The sequence below is a fragment of the Chiloscyllium plagiosum genome, unplaced genomic scaffold (assembly GCF_037043375.1).
Source record: "Chiloscyllium plagiosum isolate Xiang-an unplaced genomic scaffold, Cpla_swu_hap1 HiC_scaffold_2, whole genome shotgun sequence".
NCBI lineage: Eukaryota > Metazoa > Chordata > Chondrichthyes > Orectolobiformes > Hemiscylliidae > Chiloscyllium > Chiloscyllium plagiosum.
Genome location: NW_028270140.1, coordinates 10724998 through 10752710, shown reverse-complemented (window position 1 = coordinate 10752710; position 27713 = coordinate 10724998). Strand labels below are relative to the sequence as shown.

Genomic DNA, 27713 nt, shown 5'->3' with positions numbered 1-27713 from the left:
TGTACTGTAGATCACAATAACAATTGCCAAGAGTAATATCACTATTCTTCAGTCAATGGAAATGAAAACGAAGAAAAAAAAGTGCAATGTAAATTATCCAAAGAAAGCAAATTTGACAGAGCTGGATGAAATAAAATGCAGCTTTTTTTTTTACTTTTTGGATTCAGTTTGTCCATAGAGGTTGGGAAACTTTTAACTCTATTTGTTATTTGAAAAGAGATGCAGATGATAAACTGGACATCATTCCTATCCAATGACTCTCATTGTAGATCAGAGTATCTGATCATGTTTGTCAATTTAAAAATGATCACTATACCATTTTTTAAAATGTGAATTATAAAGAAAAAAAAGCAAAAGCTTGCATTTATATAATATTGGGATATTCCAAAGATTCTAATTGCCAATTAAGTAAGTTTGAGGCATAGTGGTTGTTGTAATGCAGGAAATACAGCAGTTTGCAGACAGCAAGCTCTCGCAAGCAGCAATGTGGCAATGAGTGATAAAGAGTGTGAAATCTATTTGCTCCTCAGGCAATGCACACCTACCTCCAGAGAAGGTGACCCTAGCCACTCCCCAAGCAGCTGTGAGTCAACAACAGCCACACACACATTCGCTCACCCAAACTCACAAACATGAGGAATGGTATCAATGAGCTGATATAACACAATGGATTGATTCTTTTTATATCTAAATGTCAGTTTCACGGAGGGACCCTTGCTGTTTCTTCTCATGTGCACCTCATCAAATCAAACTCATTAACGAGTGATTATCAATGATCAATCTGTCCTCAGTGCCCAGCAGCTTGTCATTGTCCAGGAGAGGAACTTCACCGACAAGTACACGATCCGATAATCCCAAACGTCAGCTTTAGTGTGCACACAGCAAAAATGATCACAAACAAAATGAGTAGAGGCTGAAATTCATCCTCACAATGTAAACAAAGCTTTGGCATGATGGCCAATGATTATTTTACATTCCACAATTGTGGGCGGCATGGTGGCACAGTGGTTAGCACTGCTGCCTCACAGCGCCAGAGACCCGGGTTCAATTCCCGACTCAGGCGACTGACTGTGTGGAGTTTGCACGTTCTCCCCGTGTCTGCGTGGGTTTCCTCCGGGTGCTCCGGTTTCCTCCCACAGTCCAAAGATGTGCAGGGTCAGGTGAATTGGCCACGCTAAATTGCCCATAGTGTTAGGTTAAAGGGGTAAATGTAGGGGTAGGGGTATGGGTGGGTTGCGCTTCGGCGGGTCAGTGTGGACTTGTTGGGCCGAAGGGCCTGTTTCCACCCTGTAAGTAATCTAATCTAATTGTCCGCTGCTCCCAGCACTCATCTACTGGAACCTGGGGTCAGTTACGTCCTATTTGGCTTGTAGCACCTGATGCAACTGAATGCTTTCATGGACACGGATGTGGAGAGCTTCCTCCTCCACAATATTCTCACTCTCCTCCTCAGCAGGAGGCTCCCTTCCCCCAGATCCTCATCATTCAGCACATGGCCCCTATGCAGAGCACAACACACCAGCATGAGATAGGCACACTCTGTCTGAAATACTGTATACTGTACTGACGGCACAATGTACCCTTTCCCATCACAATGACCTGTCCAAGCAAGAACTGCATCTTTATCGACTCTGTTGTCTGCTCCACCACCACCTCAGTTGATGAATAGGCAACAGTATGTCTACACTTCACATGACAAGAGATTGCATGATAGTCTCATGAACTCTGGCTGTAGTAAGTAGCCCTTGTCCCCCATTAACCAGCCTGTAATGCTCCTGGACTCTCAGATGCACCAGGTCCATGAGGGTGCTCCAAGATGTAGAAGTCAAAAAGAGACAAACACACTGGGTCAAAATCCTGGAATTCCCTCCAGGCATTATGGGTTTACCTACAGCACGTGGACTGCAGTGGATCAAGAAGGCAGCTCACCACCACCTTTTGAAAGGCAACTAGGGACAAGCAAGATTTGCTGGCCCACGTTCCATGAGGGAACCATAATAAATAAAAAGATATGGCAGATGCCGAGGTTGTGGGCACATAACTCTAGGAAATGGTAACAGTGATCTCAAATCACCTGAACACTAGTGGAATGGAATGCATTCCTGTAGATGAATTCCACAGCATTGTGACACAGCCCTCTCAGTGCCACGTTAGGATAGTCAATAGTACCCTGTGCCTGGGGGAAACCAACTATGATCCTAAATGCTGCCATTAGGCTCAAAAGGTACATCACCATGGAGGAAGAAAATGAACTTGCATAGTTGGCATCATCACTGTCTGAATGCATCTGTGAGAGTACGACTGAGAGATCTCACATAGCTCACTCTCCATTCCTTTGGAGGAAATATTTGTTTAGAGGTTTAGGGCATCACAGCCACTGGGAGAGAGTGGCTTTTCACTCCAGCAGCTCTTTCTTCATTAGGTAATCCATTTCCCCAGGAATGAGTCAAGTGAACCTTCTCTGAACAGCTTGTAACACATATGCTTTATTCAATTAAGGAGCAAATTGTACAAATGTGACCTCACTGGTGTTCTATTATATTTCATTGCCCTCCGAATAAACACAAACATTCCATTCACCTTCCTAATTACTTGCCATACCTGCATGCTAATTTTCGGATTCATGCACCAGGACACCCACCTGCTCTTTCTGCAGAGTTCTCCAATCCCTCTCAAATTAAATATATTACATCGCTAGGGGTGGTATGGTGGCTCGGTAGTCAGAACTCCCCTTGGGTTTCCCCTGGGTGCTCTAGTTTCCTACCACAGTGCAAAGATGTGGCAGTTAGGCGGATTAGCCATGTTAAATTTCTCATAGTGTTCAGGAATGTGTTGGCTGGGTGGTTAAGCCATGAGAAATGTAGAGGTACTGGGAAGGCTCTGGATGACATGCTGTTTGAGGGTTTGTTTGAATTTGACAGTCCTATATTTCCACTTGACAACTTAATTTTCTAAGTCGAGAGTGTGGTGCTGGAAAAGCACAGCAGGTCAGGCAGCATCTGAGGAGCAGGAGAATTGACATTTCGGGCATAAGCCCTTCATCAGGAATATTCCCAGGCTTATGCCCAAAATGTCAATTCTCCTGCTCCTCAGATGCTGCCTGACCTGCTGCACTTTTCCAGAACCACATTCTCGACTCTGATCTCCAGCATCTGCAGTGCACACTTTCTCCAACTTAATTTTCTATCAATCTTGGTGTACTCAGCAAATTTAACTGCCATATATTCTGTCCCTTCATCATTGATAAAGGTTGTTAATTGTTCAGTTGTTAAAATTGATTCCTGTAGCACCCCACTTAATACATCTTAGAATAGCCCTTTTGTCCCTACTCTCTGTTTACTGTTAGCTAACCTGTTAGAGGCCTGCATTATGGAGCTACTCTGAATGAGTCTTGGCAAAAGCTATAGTATCTCTTTCCAGATCTTCTTTGCAAAAACTCGATTTGCTTGAGTTAGTTCATCTCAAACAAGGCTGGGGAAGAAGGAAGAAATTTGGTCAGGATTCTTGGCATTACTCATGGCCTGGGGGGTGGATGTTGAACTTGCTAGAGAGCGAACATGACCATTGTTCCATGTGCAATGCACCTCTTCATCCAACAGGTCATCCGAGTTCAGACAAAGTGAGCTTTCCATGACTTAAACATTCCACGAAAAAACATTTTTTTAAAGAGTGAAGAGAAGGTAAGTAAAGGTGTGCAAAATAAACCTGTCTGATAATGTTCTGCTATTCATTAGACAGCAAACCTTTTATTAACCAGCACCTATGGGACCAGGAGTGGTCAGTTGGTAAAATATTCCATTTGATCAAGAGGACCACCTAATCAATAGAAAACAACTAAGTAAATAGAAATGGCCTGCAGGGATTACACACATCATGGTTATACTTTATTTACAGCACAAATCACTTAAATAAGAATGCAGTTTTGCCTGAAATAAAACTTGCCAACATATAACCTTCTCACATCCTCAACTACTCAGGGATCGCAAAAATACACGTACAGAAAATTTCTGATGTTTCAGCTACACATGCTTTGCTGGTTTATCGAGTGTGCAGAGCCATTAAGGTGTCGGTTAAAACAAAGTTTGCTGCACTAATGAATTAGTCCATCGAAAAGTTTTGAATTTATGCTCCACTAAATAGCTGATGGTAGAATAACATGTGAAGTGCCTTTATGAAAACAGTAAACCTTATGCTTAGTTTATCCTTGTCACAGATTTAATGTACAGCTCAACCTCTAGGTGGTGCACTGGTGATTTGGATAAGTTTCAAAAAACATTACTGATTCATATTTGGAAAAACAGAATCTCTCCAAATGCTGTAGGAGGGCCCAAGCAGCCAACGTGACTCCGAAATCCTGGATAGATTGAAATAATTAAAAATATATTAAGTATATATATTTTTTCATTTTATTAGAGTTCTGGAGTCAGAATCCTTTCAGTGTGGAAGTAGCTATTTGGGCCCATTGAGTCCACACTGACCTTCCAGTAAGCATTCCACCTAGACCAACCCCATCTGTATAATCTTGCATTTCCCATGTCTAATCCACCTAGCTGCACACCCCTGGACACTGTGGGCAATTTATTATCATGCCTCACCTCCATCCAAGGACCTAAAGGAGCCTTCCACATCCATCAAAGTTTTACCTGCACATCCACCAATATCATTTATTGTATCCGTTGCTCCCGATGCGGTCTCCTCTACATTGGGGAGACTAGACACCTCCTAGCAGAGCACTTTAGGGAACATCTCCGGGACACCCGCACCAATCAACCACACCGCCCTGTGGCCCAACATTTCAACTCCCCCTCCCACTCTGCCGAGGACATTGGGGTGGCCAAGCGGCTGTGCCTCCTTCACCGCCGCTCCCTCACCACCAGACATCTGGAGGAAGAACGCCTCATCTTCCACCTCGGACCACTTCAACCCCAGGGCATCAATGTGGACTTCAACAGTTTCCTCATTTCCCCTTCCCCCACCTCACCCTAGTTCCAAACTTCCAGCTCAGCACTGTCCCCATGACCTGTCCTACCTGCCTATCTTCTTTTCCACCTATCCACTCCACCCTCCCCTGCCCCTGACCTATCATCTTCATCCCCTCCCCAACTCACCTATTCTACTCTATGCACTTTCTCCCCACCCCCACCCTCCTCTCACTTATCTCTCCACCCTTCAGGCTTTCTGCCTGTATTTCTGATGAAGGACTTTTGCTTGAAATGTTGATTTTACTACTCCTTGGATGCTTCCTGAGCAGCTGTGCTCTTCCAGCACCACTAATCCAGAATCTGGTTTCCAGCATCTGCAGTCATTGTTTTTACCTAATTTATCATGACCTTGCCTGCACATCTTTGGACTGAGGGAGGAAATCAGAGCACCTAGAGGAAACCTACACAAACACTGGGAGAATGTGCAAACTCCATACAGACAGTCACCCGAGGGCAGAATTGAACCTGGGTCCCTGGCGCTATGAGGCAGCAGTGCTGACCACGGAGCTGCAGTGCCACCCCAATTTCTGATATTTTCCAATTTTTGTATGAAGTGTGATTTCCTTTTGGTGTACTTTATTTAAAGTGGGTTTAGGTAGTATCAGATTGCTGTCCAAGGTGAAAAGATTCCAATGCGTTTTTATGTAAAATGTGTTCTGTACACAATGGAACTTTGACGGTCCATATCCTTTGTTCTTACATAATCTTTTCTCCATTTGTATGGTGCCGTGTATAGTGTAGTGAAAGGTGTTGTCCAAATAACAGCCAGAACAAAATAACTGTTTGTTCAGGATAAGCCATTCTCCAGGTGATAAATTACCTTCAATGCTAACAAATGTCCCACAGAAATCAGCCAGGCCTCAGATTCTCTGCAGTTTTCTCTCCACAATTTCCGATTTCTTTGCTGCAGACTGGAATTGATTGCCTCAGACTGAGTGGCGAGAAAGGACTAAAAATAGTGAGGAGTGATCCTCCTCCACCACTTCTTCTCTCTCGTTTGTTGTGGATTGCCCTCCTGTAATTCTTTGCCTCCTTTTCATTGGTGAACATATCTGTGCGGCACTTCTACCAACACACCTTGGCACTACATGGTGCTGTGAGCAATGACCTTTGAGCCACTGTAGGACTTGGCTGCGGTTTCTCTGGTACAATTATGGGCAAAGAAGGGAGAGTGTGTTTCTCAGCTCTCCACGTGCTGCCAAATGAGCAAAAACGAATTCTTTACACATGCAAAAACCTGTAACATCACTTTCAGGCACAGCTTGGAACTTGTATATTTATCTATTCCATTATGGCAGATAATATCCTCTTGCTCATTCTGTTCTCTGGCAGTGCTTCTCTCTACCCCAATGAAAGGCTTTATATAGTCCAGCTTTAGGTACTTTCCAGAATTATGTGGACACAATCTAGTGCCTGAATATTGCAGAGGGGGGGTTTTCAACATGCGGTTCTCTATTGGCACTGAGACTAAGACTTGCTAGTTGCATATGCAATTGTGCATATTCACACCACCGTCATTAGTTTCTTGATTGACAGAATTTTTCACTTGAGGCATTAAAGCTGTGAGATTTTGGATTCCTGCACTGTAATCTATGATGTTATGATTCTAATTGCTGAAGTATTTAATTCCAATTGCCGGTCCAACCTTCTGAAATTGACCCAATTGACAGCCCCGTGATTGTTCAAGCAAGTCCCCAGCAACATTCCCAGCCACGCATCTGGTATTCTAATTGACCCTACAATGACCCATGATTACCAGTGTTGTATATCTGAACCAAAAATGGTCTAGAGATGGGATGGAGCTGTGGAATCAACACTTTGGTGAACATTTTTAATTGTTAGTGAGATGGTAATGGGCCATCTTCTTGAACCACTGTAGTCCTTCGTGGGTAGTTACACCACGGGGAGGGAGAGTGTTTCACGAATTGGGAGGTAACAGTGATATAGGGCTGGATTATATGGCCCCTGTTGGCATGTTTGAAGGTGCAGAGGCTCCTAATTGGACACTTATGGCCTGTCCATCACTGTCCCACCACTACATCAGAAGTCACACAACACCAGGTTATAGTCGAGGGTGTGGTGCTAGATGAGCACAGCAGGTCAGGCAGCATCTGAGGGGCAGCAGAATCGACATTTCGGGCAAGAGCCTTTCATCAGAAATGAGGCTTGTGAGCCCTGGGGGTAGAGAGATAAATGGGAGAGGGTGGAGCTAAGGGGAAGGCAGCTGAGAGTGTGATAGATAGATGGAGGTGAGGGTAAAAGTGATAGGTCAGTGAGGAGGGTGGAGCGGATAGGTGGGAAGGAAGATGGACAGGTAGGACAGGTCATGAGGGCGGTGCTGAGTTGGAAGGTTGGAACTGGGACAAGGTGGGTGGAGGGGAAATGTGGAAACTGGTGAAATCCACATTGATCCCTTATGGTTGGAGGGCCCCAAGACGGTAGATGAGGCGTTCTTCCTCCAATCAAGGGTAGTTAGGGTGTGGTGATGGAGGAGGTTATAGTCCAACAGGTTCATTTGAAATCACAACCTTTCTAAGTGTCACCTGTCACCTGACAATTCTGAAGAAAAGTCATGGGACTGAAAATGTGAACTCTATGTCTCTCTCCAAAAATGTTGCCAAACCTGCTGAGTTTCAGACTTTATGCCAAAACCTTAAATCTGTTTAATGTTTGTTTAATGGTGTTTTTTCTTCATAGTTTCAGCGCGAGTTACATTTATCCAACACAGAGTATGAAAGTTTTAGTTTACTTCTTTGAATCGCTCTTCTGTTGCTTGAAGTAGCTTTTTATGCTTGTCAGTCACTGACTTTATTCCCCGATTTCAACACTGTTTTATTTACAAAATAATTTTGATGTGTCACAGGCTTTGAAAAATCACATGCAAGTCTGCGAAAAGAGTAGACAAATGTAATCATAAAGTTTAAGTGCGTACATGTTTAAAACCCATAATAACGTGGTAGTAGCCTATGTGTTATAACCTGCTGGCAGTTGTTAGGATAAGGAAACATTAAAAGATAAGCTCTAATGACTTTAATGCTAATGTTTAGATCATTTTAGATCAAAAAGTAGAGAAATCATAAGTGCTTGTATCTGGTGACAGATAGCTGCGAGCAAAAAGTGAATGACTGAAAAAATTCATGAATTAGTGTTTTACGAAGAGGGAGGTGTTTAAATAGCGTTATGGTGGAGTTGGGAATAGTGCACTATTTTTCTCTAATCTCACTACACCATCATCACATTCATGGTTAATTGTTTTATCTATATCCCAGTCAGACACTTTCTCCAAATCAGACTTAAAATAAAGATATTCACCAATCAGATTTCTTTGATCAACACAAAATTGATTTATTATAAAACAACTAAATGGAAAAATATGACTTCTATCTATAGAAATTAACTTTTGGGAAGCAAGACACCTCTGGCCAATAGATGTTGGAGAAGATTTTCGCCTGCTTGGTGTAGTGTAATGTATATTGGGAAAAACTGAAAATATGGTGCGAATGGTAAATTTTCCCCTCAGCCTTAAACAGCGACTTTAGAATCTCAGAATTATGTTGTGGCTACTTTATTTCCATGCATTTGCATCATATTTAAACCTCAAATCACCTTATTTCAACATCAGTGCCAATTCTGCTCTTCTCCACTGAGAAACTGAATGATGCAAACTCCTAGTATATAAATCAGAGCAGCTCATGGTGACTGCAACTCAAAGAATGCTTGTCCCAGATATCATCCAACTGCTTCGTCACTACAACATCACTGCATGCTGCATTAACTAAACTACAGATTTGCTGACTTTCCTCAGACGTTGTTGGTTCATCAAATCTAATTTCTGCCTTTTTCTGTGGAAGGCTTACTTAACAGAAAAAAAATCTCAGTAGAGATTCCACCAGTACGAAATTGGCTTACCCTAAACATTTTACAAGGAATTGACACTTCTTTTTACTGACTTCAAAGTGTCATCATATCTCAATCTAAAACAAGTAGTTTTCACATTCACTGGCCTTAAATTGATCCTCACCACTGAGTGAAACTGGACAACATTTCAGGCAACGTGTTTCACATGACTTCAAGTACAACCATTCACTAAGACCACACAGTCAAATGAATCCCAGACCAACACACTCTTCTCTGGACTGAAGCTTCCAGGGATCAGTATGATCCAGATCTAATCATTATTGTCATCTTCAAACTCCAAATTCTCTGTGTCATGCATTGATTTACAAGCTCTGTTGCAAAGTTGACAGCATAATGTTATTTTCAGTCTCATCTGAAGTATTTGTTAATTGTTCTCAAGGCATTCCTGAGCTTTATTAATCTGCTCTTGCTGCTCCACATCTGTCTCAGCTGTGATATCTACATTGACCAGAGTGCTATCACCTTCAATTCTTCTGTGTGTATCTTTTACATCACAGCCCAGGATTTCGCAGATCTCTGGGGATGTTTTTGCAGGCAGGAGAGGGAGTAAATGTCTTTGGAAGGCATCAGGAGTGAAGCCTAAAGTCTACCCACTGCCATCAGGATATAGATTGGATCTGAATATAGGACTTTCCTTGAAGGAAACACAGGGCTGACTCTTACTGAAAAATCAGGTAAATGTCAATTCTAGGGAGTCTCGTGGGAGGGTTTCTCTATGTGACCTCTATTAAGTTATCTCACACAATTCTCCACTGCTCACCTCGTTGTGTATGCACCTTGCCTCCACAGTGCCACCCAAGTATTTGGCTCATCACTGACAGAAATATCTGCCACTGCCAGGACCTTCCAGGACTCACACCCACTGGCTCCATATATACAGTCCAGCTATACACCAGCTGAGTTGCTGCCAACTAAGAACAACCCTCCACAGTATCCCTAGTGGGAGAGAAAACAACAAAGGAAAGCTTTTGAGGTTGCATGAGTAACACCCATTGGAAATAAAATATAACATCTGTAAATGTGATGTTCCTCCTCAATGTCCTCATCTTCCTCTTCAGAAAGCTGTTGCTACTCTCTATCTTTATCCTTATCCATAATTAACTTAAAACTTACGAATTATGGGCATTGCTCCTAAAATACTCGTCCACCAAAGCTTTGATCTCCTAGGTGGGCTCATTCTCCAATACCAGGTCTAGTGTGACCCCTTCCCTAGTCGGACTATACATATTGTTTCAAGAAACCCGTCTGGATACACCTAACAAGCGCTCCCATCCAATCCCCTTGCACTAAGCGAGTCCCAGTTAATATAGGGGAAGTTAAAATCACCCAACACAATAAACTTGTTATTTTTACATTTTTCCATAATCTGTTCACATGTCTGATTTTCTACCACTCGCTTGCTGCTTGGAGGCCTGAAGGACAGTCCCATCAAAATGATTTTACCCTTCCTAATCCTGAATGTACCCATATAGCTCAGTGGATGACAGACTTTCCAATACTTAACTGTTATATTGAACAAGAACAAAATGTTGTTCAACAGTAAAAATTAAGGAAAGAGTAGCATTTCTTCAGAATGGGTTTGAGTATATTATGGTGCTGTGATAGGTAACCTCTATAACTTCATTCTAATAGCTGCAGTTGCTATGAGAGTTGATCAGACAGGATTTGATATCAAGTGAAAAAAACGAGTCCTTGTGTTCAAATCATCACTTTTGAACTTGTGATGTGACCAAGCGTAGCTCATACGACACATCCTGTGTAATGAATCAAGATCAATGCCCTGTGATCGAGGTTTTACCTGCTCCGTTTGCTCACTTCTCCCTCCAGTCTCAGCCTGCTAAAGTCAAGTTACAGAGAGATTTAAAGAAATTTTCCAATGAAGTGTAGAGCTTAGATGGAGAGGCAATGGCCGAATGGTATTATTGTTAAATTATTAATCACAGTGACTCAGCTAATGTTCTGGGGGCCCTGATTCAAGTCCTGCCCTAACAGATGGTGGAATTTTTATTCACTTAAATTCTGAAATTAAGAGTAATGATGACTATAAAGTTTACAAAAGGGTCCTTGTGGTGCAGTAGTAGTGTTCCCACTTCTGAGATGGAAGGCCATCCCTTCAAGACCCACCTTTTCCAGAGGTTTGAAATAACATTGCTGAATTGGTTGGTTTAGAAAACGTCCAAATGTGTGGTTTTCATTGATGGACTCTTGGGAGAATCCTTGGAACTTCTTCTTCCATGACAACCATAAGCTATTATCAGTGGGGCACTTTGAAAGGAATTCAAATAAATGTTTTGCTGCTCACAGGTCTACAGTTAGATACGGCTTTGCGTTCAGTGTTGCAGTAATAGTTGATCTAGTAAAAATATTCATTAACAATATTCTTGTTCTGATGAAGACTTTTAAGAAAGGTTTTAAAAGAAAAGTATGATCGCTTAGTCAGGGAATTTCACAACCTGCTGCTCTTGAAATTAAAATAGAGAAACTCTGATAAAGGAGGAGAAGTGGGGAGGGAAAATCTGCATTCTTTAAAATTTCTATCCAAATGAACAATCGGGTGTTTTAATTTCCACAAGAGTTTGTCTTTCTGTGAAACAGTGTAATTTTTGTATAAATATTTAAGTGAATGTCAACACTTCTATTGTTCATCCTCAAGTTAGGAGCGCCACAAATCAAATACTGATCTGTTTGTACAACGCTTGCCCTGGTCACAGTGATGGGAGTGCCAGGAACTATCAAGATTATATCTTGCTTCATGTTTAAAGGCTTGAAGCCTGTTTGCAGCACTTCTGCTGATTTGCTCATCTATACTTTCCCTTTTCCATGGCACCTTGTGATAATTTGCTGAAAATTCACATTTTATTCAGCTCAACATCAATTCTGTCAGTGACTGGAGAGTAAAGAAGTTGTGTAATTTTGCTGTTCTATGGTTGTTCACAAAGAGATGGCAACTTGTACCATCAGGGAAGGATGTGGGTAACTGGTGATATTGGACCTGGAATAACAGTGGCTAGCCAGCTCGGAGTCAGTCCCTGAAGTGAGGAGATTCTGAATCTCCTGTTTTTTTTATTTCTATTAACCCCCACCCTACCGCCTAACCATGGTAGTGCTTATTTTTTCCCCAGCACCCATGGTGTGTGTGTGCAGGTGTGAGACACAGTGAGAGACACAAATTGCACGAATCTTTATTCAAATTCCACCACCAGGAAGATAGGAAAACACCCGGGTGGCCAGTGACAAACACTGTCCTTCACATCAAAGGGCAGTGCTGTGTGATCAAAACAGTGAAGGGGAGGGTAAGGACTAAATCAAAATAGAGTTGGAGGGAGAAATAATGCACTCCACTCCCTGCGGCGCCCACCTCTCCCTGAATAACTCCAGGGTGTTGGTGGACACCGCGTGCTCCTTCTCCAAGGACACCCGGGCCCTAATGTAATCTCCTGTTTATATCTGTCAGCCAGGGCTCCCTGATTGGCCCAGGTTAACAGACCCAATCAGGGATCGCATAGTCAATGCGATCCACCTGGTTCCAATCACTACAGGATTATTGTTGTAATCATGGTCCAACAGTATAAAATATTTTCACGACCTCCAAATGGACAATTGCTCTATTATTACTGACTTAGCTCCTTAGTTAACTGCCGCTACGAGTATCATATTGTCTCAGTGTTTCTCTATGTGTTAGTGCAAGTAACATATATCACGAAGAGTGGGTTCTTGTTGAGACAGATATCTTGAAGTTTATTAACAACACTGACAATTTACATTATTATAAGATCTTAGTTTGAGTTCTATGCTAAATGTGGACACACAGCAGCTATAGTACATACAATAACAACAATACCAATGGCACTGCTGATCGAGGGTCAGGTGTGTACATTTTATATTGGAATGTTGCATGTCATGGTGACATGTAAGTACCTTAAGTTGATTGCCTCCCCGGAATCTATACAATAATACGACAATTGCCATGTAATCTGTTGCATAGTGAGTTTGTCAAGGCATTATCTTCTGATAAAGAATGGATTTAAGTTTACGACATACAAAAGTCCAGGATCTATGGCACATGCCATTATCTAACATTGGAATTGCTTCATCATAGACCAGATCTTCACCATGGCAGGTGTGTGCCAGGGGATCCCACGACCTGCGGCTCCCTTATATTCCCCCTCTAGAAGGTGGCATGATCACGAGATGAAAGTAGATTGATGTTGAGGCAACTGGTTCTAAACTAACCCCATTTCTCAAAATAACAGATATTGGTTATGATCTTGAGTGAGAATCCCATAATTGTCAACGTCCTACCACTCCAAACCCCTATTCTTCCCCTCATATCCTCACAAAGCATACCCTCCTCCCATCCCATATACCCTCACCTTTACTCCGTCCCCAAACCAATACGCATGCCCCTGAAACCATACTTCCTAAATTCTCCATAAACTTTGTCATGCATTTGCATCCTCTCATTTAGTAACCATCTTTGAAATAACTCACAAGCCCAAAATATGATTGGAATCTCTTTCAAAATGTCACAGAACTGTAAAAAGGAACAAACTTATATAAATAAGCATCTGAAGTCATAATTCCTTTAAAAGCGCTGTCAAAGTAAACCAAGCTCATATTCCCTTTGATAACTATGTTAAATGTCTTTGATGTGCAGAATCCATTAGTGGGTATGGAAATCAGCCAACGATTCACAATGAAATTCCACCACAAGACTGTGGCAACAATCCTACAGAGCAGAATCCATTCAGAAATTTGAAGTCACCTAAGTATTCATGAGATTCCCATTGACCAATGCCTGTTGTGTAACAAAAAAGTCATTGAGGTAAATACATTAAAGCGTTTGCAGACCACCAGAAGCTCAGCCATTAGTCAAGGCTTTGAAATAGCCAAAACATGGCTCAAATTTGTTTTATTCATTCATTGATTAGGCCTGCATTTATTGCTCATCCCTACTTGCCCCAGAGATGGTGGTGATGAACCACTGTAGTCCATAAGGTATGGATGTATCCACTGTTAGGAAAGGAGTTCCACAATCTTCACCTTGCAGTAGTAAAGGAACAGTGACGTAATTCCGAATCATTATGATATGTAGTCTTTGAGAGAATTTTGCAGGTGGGTTTCCCATGCATCTGCTGCCCTTACGTTTCTAAGTGGTAAAGATCACAAGTTTGAGAGGTGCTATCAGAAAAGTCCTCGTGACATGGACATGGTACACATTGTTCCCCCTATGCATTGGTGATGAAGAGAGGACAAGTTGAAGATGGTGTTTTGGGTACCAATCAAACAGGCTACTTTGTCCTGAATAATGTCATCTTCTTGAGTGCTGTTGGAACTGTACTCATCATACCTCTGACTTGTACCTTGCAGATGGCGCTTTGGAAAGACAAATTCTCAACCAAATTCCTAGTTTCTGACCGGTCTTATAGCTACAGTATTTATACGTCTGGTCCTGTGAGTTTCTGGGTTATGGTAACTCCACACATGTTCATAATGGGACATTCAGTGATGATAAGTCCATTGAACGTCAAGAGGTGGTGGTTAAACTCTCTGCATCTGGGCTTGTATCCGACTATGGCAGATGTTGGAATTCAACATCAGTTAAAATCAATTAAAGTCTAATGATGACCGCTAAACCAATGTCAATTGTTGGAAAAAACCCATCTGGTTCACTGATGTCCTTTCAGGAAGAAAATTGACATCCTTACCTGGTCAGGCCAACATATAACATCAATGTTGTTGAATTTTAACTGCCCTGTGGACAATTAAGGATGAGAAATAAATGCTGGCCTCGCCAATGAGTCCGTCATCCTATAAATGAATAAAAGGAAACTTCCAGCCTTATGATGGTGGGAAAGTCATTGGTGAAGGAAGAATAATTGGGATTAGTACACTACAAGGAGGAACAACTACAGTGATGAATTACGGCCAAGACGTTCACATCCAGGCCAGGTGTAACTCCAAACAGCACAGAATTTTCCCCGAATTTCTATTGACTCCAGTTTGCCATTCTCAGTCAAATGCTGTCTTTATGTCAAGGGGAATCACTCTTACCTCATCTCTGGAGTTCAGCTCTTTTGTCCAAATTTTGACCAGGACTGTTCTGAGATCAAGAGCTGAGTGGCCATGGTGAATCCAAACTAAGCATCAGTAAACAGTCTATTTCTTCATAAATGCCACTTGATAGCATTATCGATGAGTCCTTCCATCACTTTGCTGTTGATTGCAATCAGTCTAATAAGGTGGTAATTTGCCAGGTTGGTATTGTCCTGCCTTTTGTGGGTAATTTTTCACTTTGTCAGGTGGGTGTCAATATTATAGCTGGAACTGGACTTCTAGGAGGAAAGTCGAATCAAGACTTTGAGCATTATTGTCTCTGAATTTTATTTTGTACAATGCAGTATCGTACTTTATCCATTGGATAATGAGATATAATGCATGTGCAGATCTTATTCATTTTTACAATGTTGTTCATTGCCTTGAAAGTTTACCTGATGTCAGAAGTGACAGGCTGCAAACATATCATTTAATGTTGATTTCCAGTTTCAAATCAAAACCTATCATCATTCATTAAATTAAAAATAAATGATTCATGGTACAGCATTTTATTATGACGTGCTAAACTGGAAACACCATTTACCTCTCTAGTCTCCAAAACATAGTTCTGTTATGGTTCACAGCACCACTGTGCTGGTGTCAAACACATTGCCTTCCAAAGGTGGCCTAACCCCACGAAAATTGCTGAATCTCTGAAATGACCATTTCTGTAATAGTGCTACCCATTATCGGGACAGCTGCTTGAAGGCTCATGACCCATTCACTTTCCTCATCTCACAGAAAATTGTTGGTGCTAGGAGTGGGGCAAGAATCCCAGAATCGAGCCTTCCCTGCTGTATTTAGAGTTTGGTTGGCATGACTTGGCTCACTTCAGAATGGAAAAAGTGAGGTCTGCAGATGCTGGAGATCAGAGCTGGAAATGTGTTGCTGGAAAAGCGCAGCAGGTCAGGCAGCATCCAGGGAACAGGAGAATCGACGTTTCGGGCATAAGCCTGAAGAAGGGCTTATGCCCGAAACGTCGATTCTCCTGTTCCCTGGATGCTGCCTGACCTGCTGCGCTTTTCCAGCAACACATTTCCAGCTCACTTCAGAATGGGAAGATCCAGCCCCTTACGGGCACATTGCATTTAAAGAGTCCCTATTGAACTTTTTCCCGACATATGTTTGCCTCTGGTCTTTAGTGCTTCGGCGATCAAACTCTTTGTTAAAAACATTCTGCAAAGGCAATAATACATGGCACTGTAGGGTTAGCAGGGAAAAAGTGAGGACTGCAGATGCAGGAGATCAGAGTCAAGAGTGTGGTGCTGGAAAAGCACAGGTCAGGCAGCATCCAAGAAGCAGGAGAATCAACGTTTCGGGCATAAGCCCTTCATTGGGCCTTCATCATCCCATTCCCAATGAAGGGCTTATACCCAAAACATCGATTCTCCTGATCCTTGGATGCTGCCTGATCTGCTGTGCTTTTCCAGCAACACACTTCTGACACTGTAGGATTAGCAGTCAGTGGAAATCCTTTGCCTCTGTCATCTCAGCATCTCTGCAGTGCAATCAGCACATTAGTTTAGCCTGAAATAGACATAGCTTTATTTATTATAGTCTTTATTTTTCACATTCTAACTCTCCAGGAATCACTTGGGTACATTTTAATGGGTTACAACCAGATCTTTTCAGAATCATTCTCTATATTTTAGTCTAAGCAATGTAAGTTTAACAATTACTCAATGAACGAGGAAGCATTACAGTTGAACCTGAAACTATCCTCACCTGATGATAACCACCATCAGAAAGCAATTAACAGTTGGAATCTCACCTCATTATCAGCATTCCAAACAAAGGCACACTAAGACCAATTGCAATGCCCACAAGTTCAGCAAAGTTAAAAATCACACAACACCAGTTTATAGTCCAACAGGTTTAATTGGAAGCACTAGATTTCAGAGCGACGCTCCTTCATCAGGAGGTTCAGCAAAGACAGAGAAACAATTGAACCTGTAACCTTTATGATCTGTTTGGATCAGTTATCTTTTCTAACAGGTATCAAGGTAATTGTCTTTGTTCTGAAGCTGGAACATGACCATTGATTAGCTTTTTCTTAGTGTGGACATAATGGCTGAGCCTGCCATTAATTATTCTTAATGGCAGGAAAGGTAATTTCAGGCAGAACTCACTCCAATGTACTGTAAGTTGGAATCTTGGCTACATAATTGCTTTCCTAACTCAGTGACATTGATGAAATTTCTAGCAAGGATCCAACATAGTATTTTCCCTAAATGTATGGGTCAGTTCTAAAAACCTTTAGCAATCAAGAGAACCCTTAAAAAACATCTTAATTAAATAATTTGTGGGAGATTGAAATATCACACAGTTCTGGGCACTTCTCTAATATTGAAGTTAAAAAAAATGTTAATTAAACTTTGAATGGCTTCTCTTTCCACTTTTTCTGCCTGTTTATACCTAAATATTTCAGTTTAATCTGGAAGAGTTTGATGAGGGACTGTGTGACCGGAAAACCAATCTGACAAGAACAAGGTACATCAAATGACTTTTAAAGTTGGTGTGGACAAAATTGAAGAGAAACTATATGCAAAATATATTCTTAGTTCTTAGTTTCAGCATTATTGTCACTCATTATTTATTTTTGATTAGAGGAGGATTTGTTTTGATCTATTACTGCTTACTGCATTTTAACAGGACCAAAAGGAATCAAAACAGGATTCTCTGTTTAGTAATGATAATAAGGAAGTGTAGGCACTCTGGAGAACACAGGATTCATTTAAAATATAACCTGCATTGTACGAACCACATTTCCAGCACTTTCTGTTTAGATTTAGTTTTGTTTTCAACTTATCCAGTTTAAACAGGATTTTTACCCATAGGCAGACTTTAATTGGTGGTATACAGATATTAAAAAAAAGTTTAATAATGGGTTGCAGAATCTTCAGTATTGATTTTGTTTCACTGGGATTCTATATTAATGGGAGCAATGAGTGAAGTGTATGCAGTAATACATCAACAAAGCTACATTTACAGTAATCTTATTGCTCATGACGTTTATGTTCAACACTAATTACTGTAATGTCTTAGGAAATTCGTGATTAAAATACATGCAGACTACCAACATCTCCCCTTTAATTTCCTAGTTCTAATCACTAACACTAATTCAGTCATTAAGTAAAAACTGAACAGGTCAACATATCCTCTTGACCCACAGCAATTCAATGAACCATTATAACTTATAGCAATTCCCAGGGTTCAACCTCAGAACAGTTTTTGGATTTTCATTTTGAATCAATGCATACATGAACATACATATTTGTATCTTAGGAAACTGCAGCCTGGTATTTATCTCCTTTTTTTGTCCAAAATTGCATGAATAAGCAACAAAGAAGTTACAAAAATATGTCTTTAATTTTTAATAATGGTACAAGAAATATGATGAAGGGCTGATGCCTGAACTGTCGACTCTCCTGTTCCTCGGATGCTGCCTGAGCTGCAGAGCTTTTCCTGTGCCACACTTTTCGACTCTGACTGCAGCATCTGCAGCCCTCACTTTCCCTCGGAAATATGAACTTGCAAATAAACACAAGAATGAGGAGCAGGAGTAGGTCCCTTGAGTCTGCAGTGCCATTCAGTTAGATCATGGTTGAGCTAACCTCAATTTCGCATTCCTGCCGAATGCGGATAATCTTTCAATCCCTTGCTTACCAAAAATCTGTCTACAAAAGTACTTGTTACTCTTCTAAAGTCCAGTGAATATAAGCCTTGCCTGTCCAACCTATAATAAAACAACCCACTCATTCCAGGAATTAGTCTAATTGTTCACGGTATTGTTTGTAATGCATTACATCCTTCCTTAATTAAGAAGACCAACAGTGTTTACAGGATTCCAGATGTGGCCTTAGTGCCCTGAAAAGTGATGTATAACTTCCCCGCAATTCAATATTGCCACATGATAAATAACAACATTTTACTCGATTTCCAAGTGACTTGCTGCACGGCATTAACTCCCCACACTCACTCTCCATTGGACCGAGTTCACTTTATTAACTCTTTTCCTGTTTAAATATCAGTGGAAACAATTATAGGCAAAACTTTATATATGTCTCAGCAAATTAACTGCAGTGGGATTTGAGATAGACTTGGACAAGAGGCACATCCCAATGTGGGGAACATCTCACTCTATCTTTCATGGTTTTTCACAAGCAGAGCAGCAAGTTTCTCACTCAGCAGCAGCGAGCTGCCAATTAAGGGGGATTATTGCTTGTTGAATACATTTTTAGCAGACTAACTCACCTCAGAAATATTCAGCTTCTTATTTTACTAAATATGGCAAACAAGCTGGAAGGTCAAGAAAATCCGCAATGGAAATCAGAGCAGGAATATGGCCTTTGAAAGTTTGGTGCTGGAAAAGCACAGTGGGTCAGACAGCATCCGAGGAGCAGGAAAATCGACTTTTCGGGCAAAAGCCCTTCATCAGGTATGTGGCTGGTTCAGTCACTGCTTTCTCTGAGGGACCTCCATGATGCCTACAACCAAATTATACCTCAGGGCATGATCCATGGTCTATAGCCACATTCAGTTATATGTTTGGATTACTTACAGCATGGAAACAGGCCCTTTGGCCCAACAAGTCCACACTGACCTGCCGAAGCGCAACCCACCCAGACCCATTCCCCTACATTTACCCCTTCACCTAACACTACGGGTAATTTAGCATGGCCAATTCATCTATCCCGCACATTTTTGGACTGTGGGATGAAACCAAAATACCTGGAGGAAACCCACGCAGACACGGGGAGAATGTGCAAACTCCACACAGTCAGTCGCCTGATGCGGGAATTGAACCCAAGTCTCTGGCGCTGTGAGGCAGCAGTGCTAACCACCTCTTGGTTACAAAGGTTCTTGCCCATAGATAGTGAGGGAGGCAAAGGCCTAGTGGTCTTATTGCTGGACTGTTAATCTAGAAATTCAGGTAACATTCTGGGCATCTGAGTTCGAATCCTGGCATGGCAGATAGTAGAATTTGAATTCAGTAAAAATCTGGAATTAAGGATCTAGTGATGACCATCAATCCATTGCTGATTTTTGGAATAAGCCACCGGGTTCACTAATGTCCTTTAGGGATGAAAACTGCCATCCTTACCTGGTCTAGCCTACATGTGACTCCAGACCCAGAGCAATTAGGGATGGTTAATAAATGCTAACCCAGTCAGCAATGCTCTCATCCTTTGAATGAATAAAAATATTGGCATCTGGCTGGACTGCAGCAGCTCAAGAAGGCAACTTACAGCCACCTTCTCAAGGGTAACTAGGCACAGGCAATAAATGTTGGCTCAGTTAGCAAAGCTCATGTCACATGAGTGAATCAAAATAAATTGGCAATATCCCACCACCATCGCGGCACCTCTCTGATATCCTGGGAAGGTGCTCTGGAAACACATATCTGTGTGGTGGGATGCACTGGCAGCCAGCATTCAAAGTCTCCAGCAGAAAGAGTTTGTGAGCACTGACAGGGACCCAGCTCCCAGGAGGACCAGGCTGCATTTCGGGTCTGCTCGCTTGGTCTCTCAATGCTTATTCCCCTCGTGCCCATCTGTATGGTCACAGCATCCAGACCTTGACTTACCTTGCCTTGCTGGGCGAGCAAGCATAATCAAACAACCAGGCAGCTGGCCTTACTGCTCAACAGACCTCTGTCTGGAGAAAGGGTACACACTGTTGTATGACAGTGTGCTACATTAATCTCGCATCTCATGTGGCAAAACCACTGCACATGCAGCAAGCAAACAGCAAAGTCCCGAAGGCACAGGGGTATAGACCTCACCTTCAGCCAGATGCAGATTTGTAGCAGTGAGTTGATGATCAGATTATATTCCTATCTGTTCTAAGAGTAATGTGGAGGTAGTGGACCTGCAAAACAAAAGAGAGCGAGAAGACATTGTGGTGAGGAGAAACAAAGGGTGCGCAGTGGATGGCACTGACAACAGGGTTATAGACCAGTTAGTCTGACCTCAGTGGTGGGAAAGATGCTGGAGTCTATAATAAAGGATGAAATTACGACACATCTGGATAGTAGTAACAGGATAGGTCAGAGTCAGCATGGATTTATGAAGGGGAAATCATGCTTGACTAATCTTCTGGAATTTTTTGAGAGGGAGATCCAGTAGATGTAGTGCACCTGGACTTTCAGAAAGCTTTTGATAAAGTCCCACATAGGAGGTTAGTGAGCAAAATTAGGGCGCATGGTATTGGGGGCAAAGTACTACCTTGAATTGAAAGTTGGTTGGCTGATAGGAAACAAAGAGTAGAGATAAATGGCTCCATTTCGGAATGGTCAGGCAGTGACCAGTGGGGTATTGCAGGGATCAGTGCTGGGACCGCAGCTTTTTACAATATATGTTAATGATATAGAAGATGGTATTAGTAATAACATTAGCAAATTTGCTGATGATACTAAGCTGGGTGGCAGGGTGAAATGTGAGGAGGATGTTAGGAGATTACGAGGGTGACCTGGACAGGTTAGGTGAGTGGTCAGATACATGGCAGATGCAGTTTAATGTGGATAAATGTATGGTTATCCACTTTGGTGGCAAGAACAGGAAGGCAGATTACTACATCAATGGAATCAATTTAGGTAAAGGGACAGTACAAAGAGATCTGGGTGTTCTTGTACACCAGTCAATGAAGGCAAGCATGCAGGTACAGCAGGTAGTGAAGAAGGCTAATAGCATGCTGGCCTTCATAACAAAAGGGATTGAGTACAGAAACAAAGAGGTTCTTCTGCAGCTGTACAGGGCCCTGGTGAGACCACACCTGGAGTACTGTATGCAGTTCTGGTCTCCAAATTTGAGGAAAGACATTCTGGCTATTGAGGGAGTGCAGCGTAGGTTCACGAGGTCAATTCCTGGAATGGTGGGATTACCTTACACTGAAAGACTGGAGCGACTGGGCTTGTATACCCTTGAGTTTAGAAGACTGAGAGGGGATCTGATTGAGACATATAAGATAATTAAAGGATTGGACACTCTGGAGGCAGGAAACATGTTTCCGCTGATGGGTGAGTGCCGAACCAGAGGACACAGCTTAGAAATACAGGGTAGACCATTTAGGACAGAGATGAGGAGAAACTTCTTCATCCAGAGAGTGGTGGCTGTGTGGAATGCTCTGCCCCAGAGGGCAGCGGAGGCCCAGTCTCTGGATTCATTTAAGAAAGAGTTGGATAGAGCTCTCAAGGATAGTGGAATCAAGGATTATGGAGATAAGGCAGGAACAGGATACTGATTAAGGATGATCAGCCACGATCATATTGAATGGTGGTGCAGGCTTGAAGGGCAGAATGGCCTACTCCTGCACCTATTGTCTATTGTCTATTGTTCCCATTGAGGTGTCAGTATCCGAATCTGGAAGGTGGAGAATGCAGGAAGCAGCCTTGTCAATACTTCCTCTGAGGCCTCTGTACTCTCATCCTCCGAGATGAAAGAGATGTCCTCTAGGGGGAGCCAGCCATTTCACTGTGGAGGTGGTGGACCTGCAAGACAAAAGGGAGAGAGAAGACATTGTGGTGAGGAGTTACAAAGGGTACGCAGTGGATGGCACTGACAACAGGGTTAGGGTGAGAATTGCAGTGGGATGAGGACTGTACTTATTCAGGGTTGGGGCGGGAACTTGGATGTTTCAGCATCCTAACTGGAGTGGTCCTGGTCTTCTCCTCTGATGGCCCCTCGTAAGGGGTGACAACCCTCCTAATCCAATCCCTCAGCACCTATAGGCTCTCTCTCTCTGCCCCATCCTGTGTTGTCTTCTCCTGTGATGAGAGAAATGATGGGATGGAGTGAAATAAGAGTGGGTGACTGTCCAGGTGGAGAAAGGTGGTGAGGTGTTCCAATGTAATGAGGAGACAGCGCATAGGCCATGCAGGGTTATCATTTGGGAGGTTGACACTGTGGGAATGAATGAGGGAAGATGTTGGGAGAGTGACAGAGCACAGGCCATGGTGGGATTTAGCTGCAAAAGTAGAGATGGAGGGAGTGTGAGGTAGCAGAGGGAAGAGTGTTTCACTTAACCTAGTTCAGCAGAGAAAGTCATTGACCTTCTTACGTACTGCTGGCTGTCCCTCTGTACCATGACAACCTTGGACCAGACTGCCAGGATCCTGTGTCACAGCTTCCATTGCCAACTCTGAAGGAAAAGGACCCCTCTCTTATGCACCACCCTCTCCACCAGTATTTTCAGGTCTCTGTCATAGAATTGCAGCACCATCTTCCCTTCTCCAACACCTCCCGATTCTGACCATTAGTAAGCAGGGCAGCTTGAGAATGTTGGTGTTCATCCAGGTTCACCTGGACAAAAGCAATTTTGGTTTTACAACAGATCGCACCTGAGTGGCGAGTTGTTCTAGGAAAAGTGTGTAGTAAGATAGTACAAGAAACAGAGATGATGGACATCATAGGGGCAGGGCAGGTAGTTAATCTGGATGGTTTGCAAAATACAGGGAGAAAGCTCAGTTGGACTTGCGGTGCAAATCCTTCTAAAAACGTTAGTCCAACTCAGACTTAGTTAAATTAATGTAATATTCAGCCCAAATTTCTATTTACTAGCAATTAGCTACAGTTAGCATCTACAAACTGATTGTTCAGTTTTTATCAGCCATCTAATCAAGAGGTTTGCACTTATAGAAAGCCATTTCATTTTCCAACATGATGCCATTTGCTTTTCACTTCTTCCCTTGCTGCTGCTTTTAAGATTCGAGGTTTGCTCAGTTCATTCAATCCAACTCCCACTTAAAGTTGGTTTCAGGAACAGACTGGGTGCTGAAAAGATTTTGGCACTTGTATCTGATAGCTTGCTCCAACAACACTATTTGCTCGATCTTTATGTCCTCAGGCAAGGTATGGAAGGGGCAGAATTAAAATAATTTGGATGAGAGATAATATACTGAAAAAGATAAATGATACACATTTATTTTATAAGGGTACAATTACTGAATTAAGATATCCCAAAACTGCTCAAAACCAGTCCATACATCATCTTTTCAGATCAAGTCCTGTCCTGCAGGAACCTATGATTTCTTCATTCCAAACTGGATGAATTCCCAGAGATATTTCAATGCAGAGTATCATTGAGAATAGCAGGTAGGGGTTAGTGCTTAATGAAGGATTCAAATCACAATGCATCAGACAATGATCAGTCAGATGGAGGATTTCCCAAGTGGACAACCACTTCCAAAATAACCACAGTAAAAAACACACAATTGGAAGTGGAGCCCTACAGCCAGTATTCCTCCCTTCTCCCTTTCTTGGGCCCTCAGGAGGTTCCAGTTCTCATAAACAATTTGTTGTTGACCCCCCCACTTCCTCTTGCAGATGAAGTAGGCTTGTATTCCCAGAGCCTGCCAAGGTAAGTGTCAATGGAGCACAGATCCCCTACTCAAGGACCCTGCTTCCTCCCAAAATTGTAAAAAACTCTTTGTCTGCAAGGGAAACAAACCAAAGGCTTGGGAGTTGAGAAAGGATTCTGTGGAGAGGCTGAAACATTTTGGGTGGTGACTGTGACACATGGATATGCGATGGTACAAATAGGAGGGTGAATCCAAGTGTTGGCTATCTGGAAACAGAGGTCTTTTGGAATCATAGAATCCCTACAGAGTGGAAACAGGCTCTCCGGCACAAGAAGTCCACACTGATCCTCTGAAGAGTAACCCACATAGACCCATTCCTCTTCCCTATTATCCTACATTTACCCCTGACTAATGCACCTAATCTACACATCCCTGAACACTACGGGCAATTTAACTCAGCCAATTCACCCTAACCTGCACATTTTTGGACTGTGGGAGGAAACCAGAGCACCCGGAGGAAACCCACGCAGACACGGGGAGAGTGTGCAAACTCCACATAGACAGTCGCCCGAGACAGGAATCGAACCAGGGTCCTGGTGGTGTGAGGCAGCAGTGCTGACCACTGAGCCATTGTGCTACCCCTGTAGTGAAAGGAATGAATGGGGCTCCAAGCTGTGTTGTCTCGAAAAGTGCTGTGGAGGCCGAAATAGGACTGAGATTCTGAAATCATTCTTTCACTCACTTATCCTTCCCCTGTGAGGTCCGGGAACTTCATTGTACACTGTTTGCATGTCAGATGGATCATCTCTGGTGTTTACTTACTTAGCGTCATCAATGCTGCCTTCCTGTTTAAGAGTCAATACAATGTGGAGCTGGAAAAAGCACAGCAGCTCAAGCAGAATCAGAAAAGCAAGGGAGCTGATGTCAACTGTCCTGCTCTTCTGATGCTGTTTGACTTGCTGTGCTTTCTCCAGCTTCACATTTTATCAACTCTGACTTTCCAACATCTGCAGGCCTCACTATCTCCAAGTTCCTGCTTGAGAGGATGGCCTCTGCCTCATGTCCTTTTTAAACATTACCTCACTACAGTCCACCAGAATGAACAACAGGAATCCAGGTATGTAATACAGAACAACCTCGGTTAAACGCGTATCAATTATCCGAATTTCGGATTATCCAAACAAGATCTCAAAGTCCCGTAAAAACCTTATCTGTTATCCGAACAATCAGTTATCCAAACACTCAGTTATCTGAGCAATGTACTCCCCGCCTGTCTCATTCGGATAATCGAGATTGTTCTGTAGTGAGAACTGTAAGGGTCAAACATAAAGTCATAGAGTCATAGAGATGTACAGCACGGGACTAACTAGTCCATGCCGACCAGATATCCCAACCCAATCTAGTCCCACCTGCCAGCACCCGGCCCATATCTCTCCAATCCCTTCCTATTCATATATCCATCCAGATGCCTTTTCAATGTTGCAATTATACCAGCCTCCACCACTTCCTCTGGCAGCTCATTCCATACACGTACCACCCTTTGTGTGAAAAGGTTGCCCCTTAGGTCTCTATTATATCTTTCCCCTTTCACCCTAAACCTATGCCCTCTAGTTCTGGACTCCCCAACCCCAAGGAAAAGACAGGTCCCTTTAAGTCTCCAAGTGGCACAGTGACTCAGTGGTTAGCACTGCTGCCTTACAGCATCTGGGATCCGGGTTCGATTTCACCCTCGGGTGACTGACTGTGTGGAGTTTATACATTCTCCTCCCTGTGTCTGCATGGGTTTCCTTCCACAGTCCAAATATGTGTAGGTTAGCTGCATTGGCCATACTAAATTGTCTGTAATATGCAGACTAGATGGGTAAGCCATGGTAAACCAGTGTTACAGGGATAGGTTAGGGGGCTAGGTTTGGGTGGTATGCTCTGTGGTGGGTCTTTTTCTAAACTGTAGGGATTCTCTGAGACTCCAAGGCCTGTCCGAAATCCTCTCTCTGGCTGGCAGGGCAAGCAAAAGATGGGATGTGTATCTCTGTGGCTCAGTTAATGTCTCAATTTTCCAGTGCTAGTGCCTGGGTTCACATCCAGGGCAGACTGACAGGATGAAAGTGTCTTGCTAACTGGTTATTTGTGAATTGAAATTAAAGGCCAAGGTTGCTATTAAATGAAATAACTCCTGAGAGTTAATCCACTGAAGATGAATAGTTTGTAAATGGAATCTTTGATCTTTACTGGTGCCAATTTCATCAAGTGCACGCTCCCCCGTTAAGATGTGGTCTGATTAGCCTTGTTCCATGGTTATTTTACCAACTCTTCCAAATCACGAGCAGCTATTTCCTGAACAATCTTGCTGCATTTTCTGTCTCCCTTGTCTATATATTTTTCCTGTAAACAGATAACTGAACAGCAAAAATTACAAATTAGTCTAATTCTGGACTATCCTTAAAGTTATTATGATCTTTGGGCATTTTGTCCAAGTTATGAATTCCTTTCACTGCTGTTTTCATATCTTTCTTCTTCTGTTCTTCACTGATATTACTTTATTTAGAGTCATAGAGATGTACAGCATTATTGTTTATTTATTTTTCTACTATTCTCACTGCTAAATGGTTTTCAATCATTTCCATGATTCCCAAGAATATAGCTGCTATGACCACGACTTAACCTCAGTGGAAGGGCATTGCCCTGTAATAACCTTCCGCAGGAAGGAAACAGTTCAGAAAGAGTTGAAAAGCCAGTAAGAAACTAGGGAAAGTTTGATACAGGTCCTTCTGCCAATGTTAAATGGAAGTCCATTCAGTTATTGGACCCTTCCAATGCCTCAAATGTTTGTGGATATAATCTTGTACAAGTAGGAAAAGACTTTGGTTTGTTTGCTGGATAGAATCAAATTTCAATGTTTATTTTGTTTTTCATGCGCTACTGTGCAGAACTGAACTGTTTCACTGTCTACGTGCGCATTTAAAGACATTTTTATGAATCAGGTATATTTTTGAAATAGAAAATTAGAGAACAAACCGATGGAATAAACTAGTAGTGACCACTCAGCAATTGGGACAGTAACTACGGAGACAGAAACAATGTTGAAGATTCAGGTTCATTTCCTTTCATCATTCCTAATATAGTTGCACAATTAAATGGTAGTGATTTTTGAGAAGATTTGCTGCTCAGGTTGATGATAAGTATGTAACTTAGCTCACTGAGTTGGAAGGTTTGTTTTCAGATGTTTCGTCACCATGACTAGGTAACATCACCAGTGAGAGTCTCTGGTGAAGTGCTGGTGGTATGTCCCGCCTCTCTATTTATAGGTCTTGGTTTCTTAAGGTGGATGATGTCATTTCCGGTTCTTTTTTTCAAGGGAAGGTAGATGGGATCTAAGTCGACATGTTTATTGAGGGAGTTCTGGTTAGAATGCCATGTCT

At 42.4% G+C, this 27713-nt stretch overlaps 1 long non-coding RNA gene across 4 annotated transcripts in view; it reads right to left on the bottom strand.

Moving 5' to 3' along the window:
• Positions 1-12617: 12617 nt before the first annotated feature.
• The window catches only part of LOC148151819 (uncharacterized), a 60881-nt gene continuing 45785 nt past the window's right edge, over positions 12618-27713 (bottom strand). The window contains exons 2-4 of one of the 4 annotated variants that reach the window (XR_015759447.1): positions 21880-22485; positions 20782-20867; positions 12618-15235 (exon numbers count right to left, since the gene is read on the bottom strand). This is a non-coding gene — a long non-coding RNA (uncharacterized LOC148151819). Of the gene's footprint in view, positions 15236-16401; positions 20868-21879; positions 22486-27713 lie in introns of those variants that run through there. The other 3 variants (XR_015759455.1, XR_015759444.1, XR_015759454.1) reach the window with 3 other exon arrangements.